Consider the following 12,059-nt stretch of genomic DNA (forward strand, 5'->3'; position numbering starts at 1 on the left):
AGCCATGCACACATAAAAATTAAATAATTAAAAATCTAACATCACAAATAAATCAATCGCACGAAATTAACAACCAAAAATTAATTTCTAAGCCAGTATTCCACCGCCGCTAGTTTCCGATTCACCGAATTTCCAAAAATTCCATATTTTGAAAATTAGGGGTATTACACCCTCAAAATGATGGATTGTAAAAAAATAAGGGAATTTATAAATTCATGGATTATATTAATTTTTTCCTAGGCAAACGGTGGATTTTGTCCAAATTCATAGATTGTTTAGAATATATCGTTTAAAATCCATCAATTCAAACGGTGCTTAAAAGCAGGGACTGAAATTTTCTAACTCCTTTCAACCTTTACTAATTCTTCTCAAATCTCAATCCAAATAAAAAGGAGATATTTTTCGATATTGTAATATTGTAAAGAATGTCGAGAGTAAATGAAAGAATCGAGAGAAATAAAAAATGTATGACTAGAATAAAAACTCTGCCGGCGGGTCTCTTGCCTTGTGAGAAACAAAGAAGCCATTGGAAGGTGAAGGTAGTTTTGATTCGTCGCCAAAACCAGCCGGTGTCACATATATCTGCGACTGCTGATAATAATAAGCCGATGAAAATGAAGGTGGAGATTAACGAGAGGACGATGCTGTGGATTGCAGGGATTGGACCGAGTGAAATGCGACAGTGAAATGGACAGTGGCGATGAGGAAGGAAGATCACAAATTCACGATGACGAGATCCCAACTGAGAAGGAATGAAAAGATGAGAAGAAAATGAAAAATTAGTATAAAAATAAAAATCAAATCCTCGTACCGTAGTTTAGAAAATAGAAAGTTGGTTCCGTATATTTGTAAACCGAAAGAGAATCTTAGTTATTTCTAAAAAACCCTCCGATAAATAAGACAAGTTTAATTTATTTAGGAGAAATCTATCTTGAGTCTCTTATACTTTATTAGTTTTATTCAGAAAATTCCTACCACAAACTTGTTCACATTCAGATCTCTCTCTTTTTCCAATTTCAATTTGCACATCCTTTTGCTGAAAGTGAAAGAAAAATATTTTATAAATAGAGAAACTGGAAGAGAACAAAAAATGATATACATACATACATACATACATACATACATACATACATACATACATACATACATACATACATACATACATACATACATACATATATATATATATATATATATAAGATAAGTAGAGAGATTAAAAAGAAATATTTTTATAATAGGGGCTTTCTGAATAAAATGGTAAAATACATGAGTTTCAGGATGAGCTTAGTCATTTATTTTCAAAAATATAGAATCTTGAATTTGTTAGGATTTTTTTTATCAAAAGATTATGATATTAAGGTTATTAAAACAATATTACAATCTAATGTTAAAGTATATTGTAAATCAAATTTTTATCAAAATATTACAGTAAAATCTAATAATTGATCTACTAGAAAAAAATGGAACAAGAACAAAAATTTAAAAATAAAATATTGTAAGTAATAATATATAAGAAAAACTCACGTGTTGAAAAATCTCCGCCACTATTTATAGCTTTAGAACTTCCCTTTTTAGCTTATTCCGCTGCAAATATAATTAAACGATATGAGCAGAATCTCGTTTATTAAGAATATAAATATGAAGTTTGAACAAATGCTATCAAAGATTAATGTAAACAATTGAACATTAACAAAAGGTAAAACGCACAAAATCACACGTAAATCTACACAAAACATAACAATTTATTCGAAAAACCAAGAAAACAAAAAAAATAAATGAAGTAAGAGGCGATAATTTCTGGTTAAGAGCCGAAAATCACCGTATGAAGTGCTCGAAACCGAAAAAAATCAACTCTCTCTAGAATAATTATTTCTCTCTCTAAAAAGATAAGCTTCACCGCTATTTTTAAGTAGTTTGTTATGATAACAACTAGTACTAACTTGTGCATAAGCTTTTTTGGAAACTTGTATGATAGCTCATTTTGCAATATTACTACAAACAGTTGAAGATATCCCACCAAAACCAGCTGTAGCTCCATTGTATTACTTTTTTTTAAAAGGCTAAGTAATTTTTTTAATAAAAAATATGTTTTGAACACTATAATAATATAGTATAATAATAAATGTTTTGTATATTATTTATCGAAATATTGCCAAGTGTTATGAATTATAAAAATATAAGTGTTTATGATTTAAATTTGAAGATCAAATTTAGTATTAAAATTGTGAAGTATATTCAATTTAACAATTTATTTTGAAATTAATCATCTTTAAGTATTTCTTTTGAAAGATTTAAGCATTTATAATAAATGAATATTTAAAATAATAAATATAGATAATATGATTAGATAGATGTCATTTGACCATTTTAGTTCAAGGGTTACATTAGATTAGTAATTTTTAAATTCTTTGAGTGTAATTTAAGGTGACATGACATTAAATAATAAAACTGACGATACATTTATAATAAAATTAGAAAAAGTATTGTTTATTATAAATTATTTTTCAATTTTCTATTGGTGTCATAAACAATGATGTAGCGATAAACAAGCATAATTTTAATAGATGTTGATTACAAAAATACCAGCTATTAAATTTCTATCAAGAACGAATAGTAGAATCTAGACATTAAATAACATTGATTTAAAAGAGTACCGATATTTATAAAATACACAAATATTGTCTGACCAACACCAAAACAACGTTTATTGACTCATAAAGTTGTTTAAATATTGAAACAAGGAAAGAAAAAGGTGACTTCCGGATCAAGAATAATAAATAAAATTGAAACAAGATAAAATCGTATATCGAAACGACTTCTGGCATCGCCGGAAGGATCGAAACCACATTCGTAGGCCTACAATTTTTCTGGATAGGTCAAACTATTGGAAGCAAATGGAAAAGGAACACCTCTAAAATAAACATAAACGAAAATGAAATAATAAGTCTAAATATATGACATACTCAAAAATTGTCATTTCGGAGGCTTAGATGATGAAATTCTACCCAAAAGCGACATAGATCATAAATAAAGTTGATGAGTATTGATCGTTGGTCCGTTTACAATACATTTAGGCTCAGAAACCACCCAAATTGTACATCTCCAATTTTGATAAAATTATGAAACAACCATTATGCTACTTTCTCCATGAACTCAAAATCTGTCTTCACAACCGCATCATTCCCGCCAAGATAGAAAAAATTCGACCTCAGATTTGCAACAGCCTCATCATCAGAAGAATCACCATGAAAAGAGATCAAATGCTTGACGTTGAACACATCAGTCATTCGGACATGGCTAGCCAGTTTAAAACGATAAGAATTGGGGTTGATTTTCTTGATGATCTCAAGTAGCCCAATCTTCTTGGCAAACAGCTTGTTATAGTCACCAACCAAAACTACTTCTTGATCTGATCAATGCAAACATAATCACCACTTCATACTCAACAAAATGACGCTCCCCATCCGCAGCTTGCTTGTATTGCGAGTTTGCTTGTTGTAAGTTAGCATGAACCGCTAGATGAACTTCCTGCAACCATACATAAAATTTACAGCCTTCAAATGCACTTTGACATTGCTCGATAATGGCATCAATATCCAAAGAACCTTTGGAGGCGATCGAGTACACCACCATAAAAGGACTACATCTAGTACTCTCACATGGTTATAAGCGAATTTCGCATAACACAAGATCCCAACTCCTCAAATGTGTGTCGAACAAACTCCAGAAAAAATGGCCCAACGACCGATTCACAACTTCAGTAGGCACTACTGAAATTCAGCTGCGTGTTCACCATCTTCCACAAGCTACGTCAAAAATGAATGAGGAGCCAAGTTTCTCTATCTGACACGATAAACGTGGACAACCCATGAAGATTGTACACCTCCCGAAATAACAGTTATGCAACTGAAACAAAATATGTCGACTTCTTGCAAGGAATAAAGTGGACCATTTTATAAAAACGATCAACAAAAACATAGATAGAATCATACCCTCCCTTAGTACGCGGTTACCCTAACATAAAATCCATGTTAATATCCGCCCATGACTGTTATGGCACTCGTAGCGGCATGTACAAACCCGCATTAGTTGTTGTCCCCTTTGAAACTTGACAAACACGACACCTCTGCACATACTTCTCCACCTCTTTTCGAATGGTTGACTAAAACTAAGATGACTGAACCAGCTGCAAAGCCACGGCCAACATGTCCCTCTCTATGCGGCTCATGAATAATATGCATCAGCAAACTACTTTCCGACATGCACATTGATTCCTTTTGAACAGAAATCCATCATACAACAAAAACTTCGCATGTTCTCATGCTTGCACTTTCCTCATGACCATAGAAAATAAGGATTAGTTTCAAGAAAATCAGTAAACGAGTCTGAACCGGGTACCTCAACACGTAATGATACCAGAAAGTTGCTGCAATGACCAAATGCATCCACCGCCCTATTTGTAACCCCAGCTTTATGTTTGATCACAAAAGTAAATTGTTGCAGATAAGCCACCCAGGTAGCATGACTTGGTGAGACTTTATCGTGGCGATGCAAATGCTTCAATGCCTCGAGGTTAGTTTACAGAACAAATTCCTTGTGGTACAAGTAATGTTTCTTAGTAGTACGTGCCCTAGTGCAATTTGATCGTGTATATTTGTAGAACTAATTCCAATGGCAAAAATATATATGTCTCATTTGAATTAAGTATTTCATTAACTAAGTGTTCATTTAGACACATTGTCCTTATCATGTTGTGAAATAATTTTTTCTTAAGTGTTAAGAATATAATTAACAGATTCTTTTATACAAGTGATATAAATAACCGTTCACGATCGATAGGGTCCTATGAATAAGGGCATCAGATTATTCCGAAAAGATCGTCACATCTGTATATTCTCCCAATTAGTAAAAAGCTAATAATGAGCAGAGGTAGTGAATTTTATGCTACTTAGTGAAGATCAAAATAAACAAGTGGACACTCAATGGTTGAGTAGGTCGAACAAGTGACACTAGATGACTTATACATGGTATTTCATATAAGTGAATATAACATCATCTAGTTCATGATTGTATGTAGACTTGCAGGACTATATCTCGTATATACGTGATTAGAGTTTGATACTCCTTATCACAAGATCTTTCATGAGCTAGGATCGTATGATATTTCTGGTCTAGTTAGTTGTATACGAAGATAGGTGTTCATCCAAGAGAGGATTCATTATTCTGGATGAACAGAGATAAGATTCTATGCTATCTCGAGTTGTTCTTTATAGATGAATTCTTGGCCAAGAGAATATGACTGTATTGGAAGAGTTATAATGTCACGACCCAAAATTATGAGCCGCGACCGGCGCTAGGGAATGGGAGTGGTAGCTCCGAAACCCGTAGCAAGCCTAAAAACCTGTGTAAATTTTTCGCAAATCAAATCATTTTTTTGTCATATATCAAAATACATGTGACCCCATTTTACAAAAATATCAGAGTTAAAATGCGCTAGTCAAATACATAGACAAAAACATCTAGACTACTGCGGACTGCTAGAATGAAAACCTTCTTTCACTTCTTGTGCAAATGACTTCCGAGAATTAAAACTTTGGAAGCTTGACTTTCCAAATAATATCATGATATCCCTGAAAAATGGGAGGAGCAACGGGGTCAGTATAAAACTGAGTGAGTTCACCAAATTACACGTAATATCTCATAAAGGGTTAAAACATTTGAAAACCCATTTTATATATAGAAAATACTCTTTTGAAATCATATTGCATACTCTATTTACTTTCCTTCATAACTCTTTGTTTATTTCATAAACTTATAGTTTATACGTATCTGACATCTTTGATTTCTTATTATGGTATTGATATTTTTCTTTCTCGTTTTGTTGTAATAGTTTTCGATCGGATCTTAAATCTTAGGTTATATCATCATGATTCTAAATCGAATTAAATCATTGGCAAGTCTCTTGTGACTTGATCCTTATGGTTGGGTCCCGAGATAGTTCAACCGAGTTACCCATAACCATATGGTACAGTCCCGAGATAATTCAACCGAGTTACTTGTACCATTTCTTAATCCCAAACGATCGATAGGAGTCCCGAGATAATTCAACCGAGTTACTCCTTAGACATGGGTCCCGAGATAGTTCAACCGAGTTACCTTCGTGTCTGCATTCGGACTCTGCACCCTGCAGGTCTTTTGAACTTAACTATCGATTCATATAATTTCTATTGACATTTAATAGGAGTGTTTGTTCACATTGTGTCTCGATCTTGTTTCGTATTGATTCTCGATGTATCGTACTTACTTTTTATTACGTATGAGTTTCGAGGATTATCATCGAGAATGGATGAGATACAGGTCCCGGGATAATTCTACCGAGTTCCACCTTATATCTCAGTTCTTATTATTGAATATGCCAGAGTTCACTTTTTCTTATCTCATGTATTTATCATTTCGATGATTTATGTTGGGTTTTCTTGATCCTTTATGGACCATGACATGCACATTACAATCTACAAGCATACATCTATAACACACGCACGTATGGGTATTCATTATAATTAAAAGTACGTGTAGGAACGTACAATGTATCTTTATAAATATATGAATAATAGTACATATAGGCATGTACTATATTTTTCTTATTTGTATTTGGTTCGATTTATGTCATTTTACTTTACCCATCCCCGGTGTCTTAACATTTATGTTATTATCAAAATAACATATTACGATAAAGCATCATTTTCAAAGCATACATACGTATACATTTTAAAAGTAAACATCTCAAATATATAAATATTCATATAGCTTTTCGTATTAAAATACGTAGCTTTATGAATATTAACGAGTAATTTAAAGTGTACTCACCACTTGCTATCCATATACTTTAAAGCGGCTAAGCGATGTCACAATCTTCTAAATTCCGAGCCTTGTCGATAGTCGCTTCTTCGAGTCTACGCAAATTCGATAACGCTACGAATTAATAAATTTTCTAAGTATAACAAATTTATCAAAAAGCTATTTTTCTAGTCTAATTCAGCTAACAAAACTCTTATCTAAAAATAGTCCAAACCCAAAACAAAATTGACATTCTTAAAGTTCGGAATGTCGCCTACAACTTTCATTTAGGTCTCGAAACGAAATTCGCACCCGAAGGTGTCAGCATCTAGCCCATAAGGTTTTTACATAGGGCTGTCCTAAAACTGCAGACCTGCTCTGAGCAATAAAATGTTCTGCTCAATTTGACCATCTTAGAGGCAGAATTAGAGAAAGCTTAAAACTAGACAATTGTAGAGGACACATTCAAGTTTATGTACAATCAAACAGAACCTGATTTGGAGTTATATAACTCCAGATATGGTCCTCGTAACATGACTCTTATGCAGAACAGTTTTCTGCAATTCGTCAATCTAGTTCGTACATTTGATTCGTAACTATAACCCGTCAAGACTCACACCTCTCGACTTCATGTTCATATACCAACACAATTCAGACCTTATACATCAATACCAATCTCAAATCCAAGATATAACATTGTTCAAGTTCACTTGAACAAGAACTTCACATCAAGGTCAAAACACTAATCCATTTTTCATTCAATTTTTACAATCTTCTTTACTAATCAAACACAACTTGACTTCAGCTCTAATTGACTCATAATCAATTCCTATATTCATACTTGAATCTCATATAATCATCATAGCTTAGGGGCCGAAACCCTTAGCCCTTTCTCCTTTCAAAGTTTCAATCAATCTTACTCAACACTACACAATTTCTTACAATCAATTCATCAACCACCTATAGCTCATGTTTATTGCCAACTCTATATGCCATTTCCATCATTCAATACATCAATCAACAATTCACAAATTTCAGAATTCAAAAATCTCACCTTGATGATTGTCTCTTGGCCGAAGGTTTCATGCCCAAATTCATCATCAAAAACCTTCCATGGAAGCTTGTAAACACCTCACAAAACAAATTAATAAAAATCCCTAAATTAGCTCATGAACACTAACCAAGAACAACTCTCACACTCATCATAATCAATCAATTTTCATCCATAATCACTACAACTAATCAACTACATAGCATAAACATCAAGTCTTAGTTAATCAAGCATCATCACCATCAAACTTGTAAAACTCGAAATATAACTCTGAAACCTTAACTGAAATTCGATTTTCTTACCTCAAATTCAACCCATAGAGCTGTAGATAATCGTTTCCTCGTTCCGTGGCCGCAAGAATCGCTAAATTTCGTTGAGAAACGAAGAAGTTATGATCATTTGAATTTTGGAGAAGAATTGAGAAGAAGGGTTGCGGATTTGATCCTTTGTTGCTGCAATTTTTGGCTTGAATTGAATGAATATTCATTTGTGAATGATGATATTAAGTGGGCAAAGTACCTCTTTTAGTCCTTGAAGTTTCCACCACCTTTCGCTTAACTTTCTAACTTTTCTTTCGTTCAATTTAGTCCACTAATCCTTTAATCATTCGATTCTCGATGAGTTCCGTATTATTTGTTTTCCAATAAATAATATTAGTGTCATATCTTATAATATCACCCTCAAATAATTTATTTTGGCAATTTTGGCCAAAAACGCTCAAATTTCCATTTTGAGCTAACTTGCACTTTTTCTCACTTTTTCGTCCAATTTTCATTTTAATGACTATCAATAACAACTTTATCGATATTATTTTCTTATCTTGAGAAAATAGAGTAAAACACAACTTCCTCCGGAAGTTTGTGGTTAAAAGTCCACTTTAGTCCTTAAAGTGGCTAATTTGCACTTTAACCCTTATTCTTAACTAATTGTCAAACTTTCTTCTAAAACGATTTCGTACACTTACGAAAGTTGACGATCATTTATTAATAATATTTCACGGACCTTGACGTGAATATTATTAACTCTGGCTTTCCAACTTATTTTATTTTATTCCTCCCTTTTTTTTTGTCTCGATTAAATTCAATTTATCACATAATAATTTTCCATTTAAATTATTATTCTACGATAATTCCAATAGACCCGCTTCGGTCTAAGTCCTTATTATCCAATCCTAATCCGATATTCTTGTTCTTAATCTTTACGATTATGCCTCGTGGCACTACACGCAAATACCTCAAAATTTTAGGTTATTACAATCTTCCCCCCTTATAAAAATTCGTCCTCGAATTTTCATAATCTTCTAATACCACTTAACCAATTTTAAATCATACCTTATCATTCTCTTTCTTCCACACTTCCGCTGCGATACTCTGATTAATCATTCACTAACTGTTGACTTTACAATTATGTTCATACGGTCTCTTATCTATTACTATTCCTAGGTGAAAGTATCTCGATATACTTATCGAGTAACTTTTTATGCTTACAATCCTAACCATCTTATTACTGCTTGATTCATAATTATTATGAATCAATACTCTTTATTTGATCTTTTTGAACAAGGTTTGTTTGTTCGTAGGGTTCATCTCCCCTGACGTAATTAACTTCTATGTTCGATTTCCTCGTCCCAGAGGTAAATATGCTACGAGTTTAAACGTGGTCGCTATCACTTTACATGTTTGTAAAGTAGCGTCGTTGTTCTTGTATTTAATATACAAGAATGCCTTAGATATTTGCAATTCAAATCTCGATACGTTGCGGTTTGCATTACACTACTCGTCGTTCTATATACTTATCGTGTTACATACGTATGTTTTCATATAGGCTTAACAAGATGATCAGTCTTGTTCTATGCCTCTATATACAGAGTCCCTGTCTGAGCTTACTTACGTTTGAAAACTCATCCGTTTAAAATCACGATACTTTTCATTTCTCAAATCATGTCATAATTGTGCACCGGTGTGATGACTTCTCTCATCACAAGAGTTGCAATGACACTCCTTTTTTTTTTTTTTTTTACAGACATACACAATGTATATGATGCATGTCCTAATAATGAATGCAATATGGATGTAGTGATGCAATTCTATTCGTGTCAATGCGATGCTTTTATGATTCGTGTCCGGGCACAATTATGTCTTTTCAAAACATTTCATTTCGATCAAATGCTTTTCTTTTCACAAAATGGGTTTTATGTAAGTTTCTCTCGACATAAGACTCTGCACTATCTATCGATTATCGTTCTATCGTTCGCAATTTATATACATCTTTTGCATATGAAAAGATGTAGTTCTATTCATCTGCTTCCGACGTCGTTCGAAGAGTACACCCTAAGCGTTCGTGTTTTCACTAGACTAGCTCAAAAGGTCTGGTTGCTATTGAGCTTCTAGCGTTCGGACTTCACGATGTTTGCTTCGACTACGTAGTCTATCTGGTTGTATCTAACCAGAAACTATCACGAGAACTATGTCATTCAGGAGACACTTGATTCGTGTCATCCGTGGTATTCCACTACACGGAATGTGACTATTCCTTACCATAATGACCTTGTTGTCCACACCGACTGCATACATCTATCATAGTTTGACCTTTACCCAAGTGACTTCTGCCGCATTGCGGGCACATGGGATTTGCAAGGTTGGAACTTCTTTGTTCCGAAGATGGACTGATAGTGCTAGCCCTCTTGGCTGCCTTCCCTTGTCTATTGTTCTTATGAGTCCGGCTATATCGCCTTTTGGTCTTTTCGCTTTTATCGTTCTTCTCGATCATCTCCTATTATATTCCTCATATTAACCTTCATCATATCTTCTAGTCTATGTGATACAGTTCGTTTATTCACTCCTGATGAGTTTCTCGATTTATTCAACCTTTCTTACCATATGCTGCTTTTAGTAGTTTCATTACTTCCATTTATGTTACTTATCTTGCTTATCGACTTTCGGGTATGTTAACCCACTCTCTTTGATTTATTTGAGTCTATCTCCTTATCCTTGCGGAAAGCTTTGCCAATTCCTATGGCACTTGTTAACATCCTTTACAATCGTTATGATATCCTGATCCTCCTGATCACTATTGTGTTCGAATCCTCCCTGCCACCATTTTGGCACCTTATAACTTATTTGCATAAGTCTTCTTTAGACCTTGCTTCCCTTCTCACTGTATTCTCACTATTCGCAACAAGGCGATTTCGTCCTTTAGGCTACTATTAATTATAGCATTAACTCTTGGTATATGCTTATCATTAACATCTTACTCATTTATCCAAACGTGTGATATTCATACTTCTTATGTTTACTTTTTATTTGACCTCCGTCATAATGGACCAGTGCACTTTCTATTTTTCTAGCACTATCAACAAGCTAATTAGATTCTTTATCAGTCTGGGTCAACTTTCCCACTACTGTGATCCTAATCCTTTCTCCAATATCATATAGATTCGGACTTGGTCTGTTATCATAATCTTGAGTTTATTTGTCTCTTCGAGTTAACGACATTAGCTTTTCTTGATTGTCCTCAATCAAGGCAAATGGTAGAAAGAATTTCTTTAAGTCGGGTCACTAACTCCATCCATGTTGCTTGACCCACTATCGGTGAAATTACTTATCGAAACCATTCTTTAGTTGGACCTTTCATTGACATCTTGATCAACCATACCGTTTGTCCTTTCTCCGTTCGACGTCTACGGGCATCTTACTTTACTTTTCCTAGAAGATCTAGCATATCGCTTGATCCGCCAAACTTCTTTAGTTTTAACTTCATGTAAGCCAATATCTAATCTCTATATGTTTTCCTCTCTTCACTTTGATACTGTCTCTGTATCCATCATCCTATTATTGGCATACTATTCCTTTAGTCAGTTACTTCTTACCGCTAACTGATTCATATTGACGTTGGGTTGTTGCGGCACTCTCAATGCATATACATTCCACCTTGTCAATACTAGGTTCCTCTGACCTTCGTCTCGTTCCTGACATCTACTGGCCAAATGGACTGGTTTACATTTTCTTTCGTTACTTCTGGCTTCATCACGGGGCCTTAAGCACTTACTGTGCAGTGGCACACGTTCGAGTAGAATGTTTTATGCGTATTACTATCGTGGGTATAAGCAATCTATGTTGACCGACTTCAAAGAAAATTTGTATCCCCTATATTTTTTTTTTTTTTTGCTATG

At 33.9% G+C, this 12,059-nt stretch overlaps 1 long non-coding RNA gene across 3 annotated transcripts; it reads right to left on the reverse strand.

Annotated features, from left to right (window-relative positions):
- Positions 1 to 329: 329 nt before the first annotated feature.
- Positions 330 to 8,346, reverse strand: LOC126660256 (uncharacterized). Of its 3 annotated transcripts, XR_008789722.1 has the most exons (5): positions 8,191 to 8,346; positions 7,892 to 7,968; positions 6,868 to 6,953; positions 1,525 to 1,584; positions 330 to 742 (listed from the first exon to the last, which is right to left on the reverse strand). It is a non-coding gene; the product is annotated as an uncharacterized LOC126660256 (long non-coding RNA). The 3 variants fall into 3 exon arrangements; XR_008789723.1 differs by having other exon boundaries at positions 7,892 to 8,346; XR_008789724.1 differs by lacking the exons at positions 330 to 742; positions 1,525 to 1,584 and adding an exon at positions 5,411 to 5,630 and having other exon boundaries at positions 7,892 to 8,346.
- Positions 8,347 to 12,059: the final 3,713 nt, after the last annotated feature.

The sequence above is a fragment of the Mercurialis annua genome, linkage group LG8 (genome assembly GCF_937616625.2).
Source record: "Mercurialis annua linkage group LG8, ddMerAnnu1.2, whole genome shotgun sequence".
In the NCBI taxonomy this organism is placed as follows: Eukaryota; Viridiplantae; Streptophyta; class Magnoliopsida; order Malpighiales; family Euphorbiaceae; genus Mercurialis; species Mercurialis annua.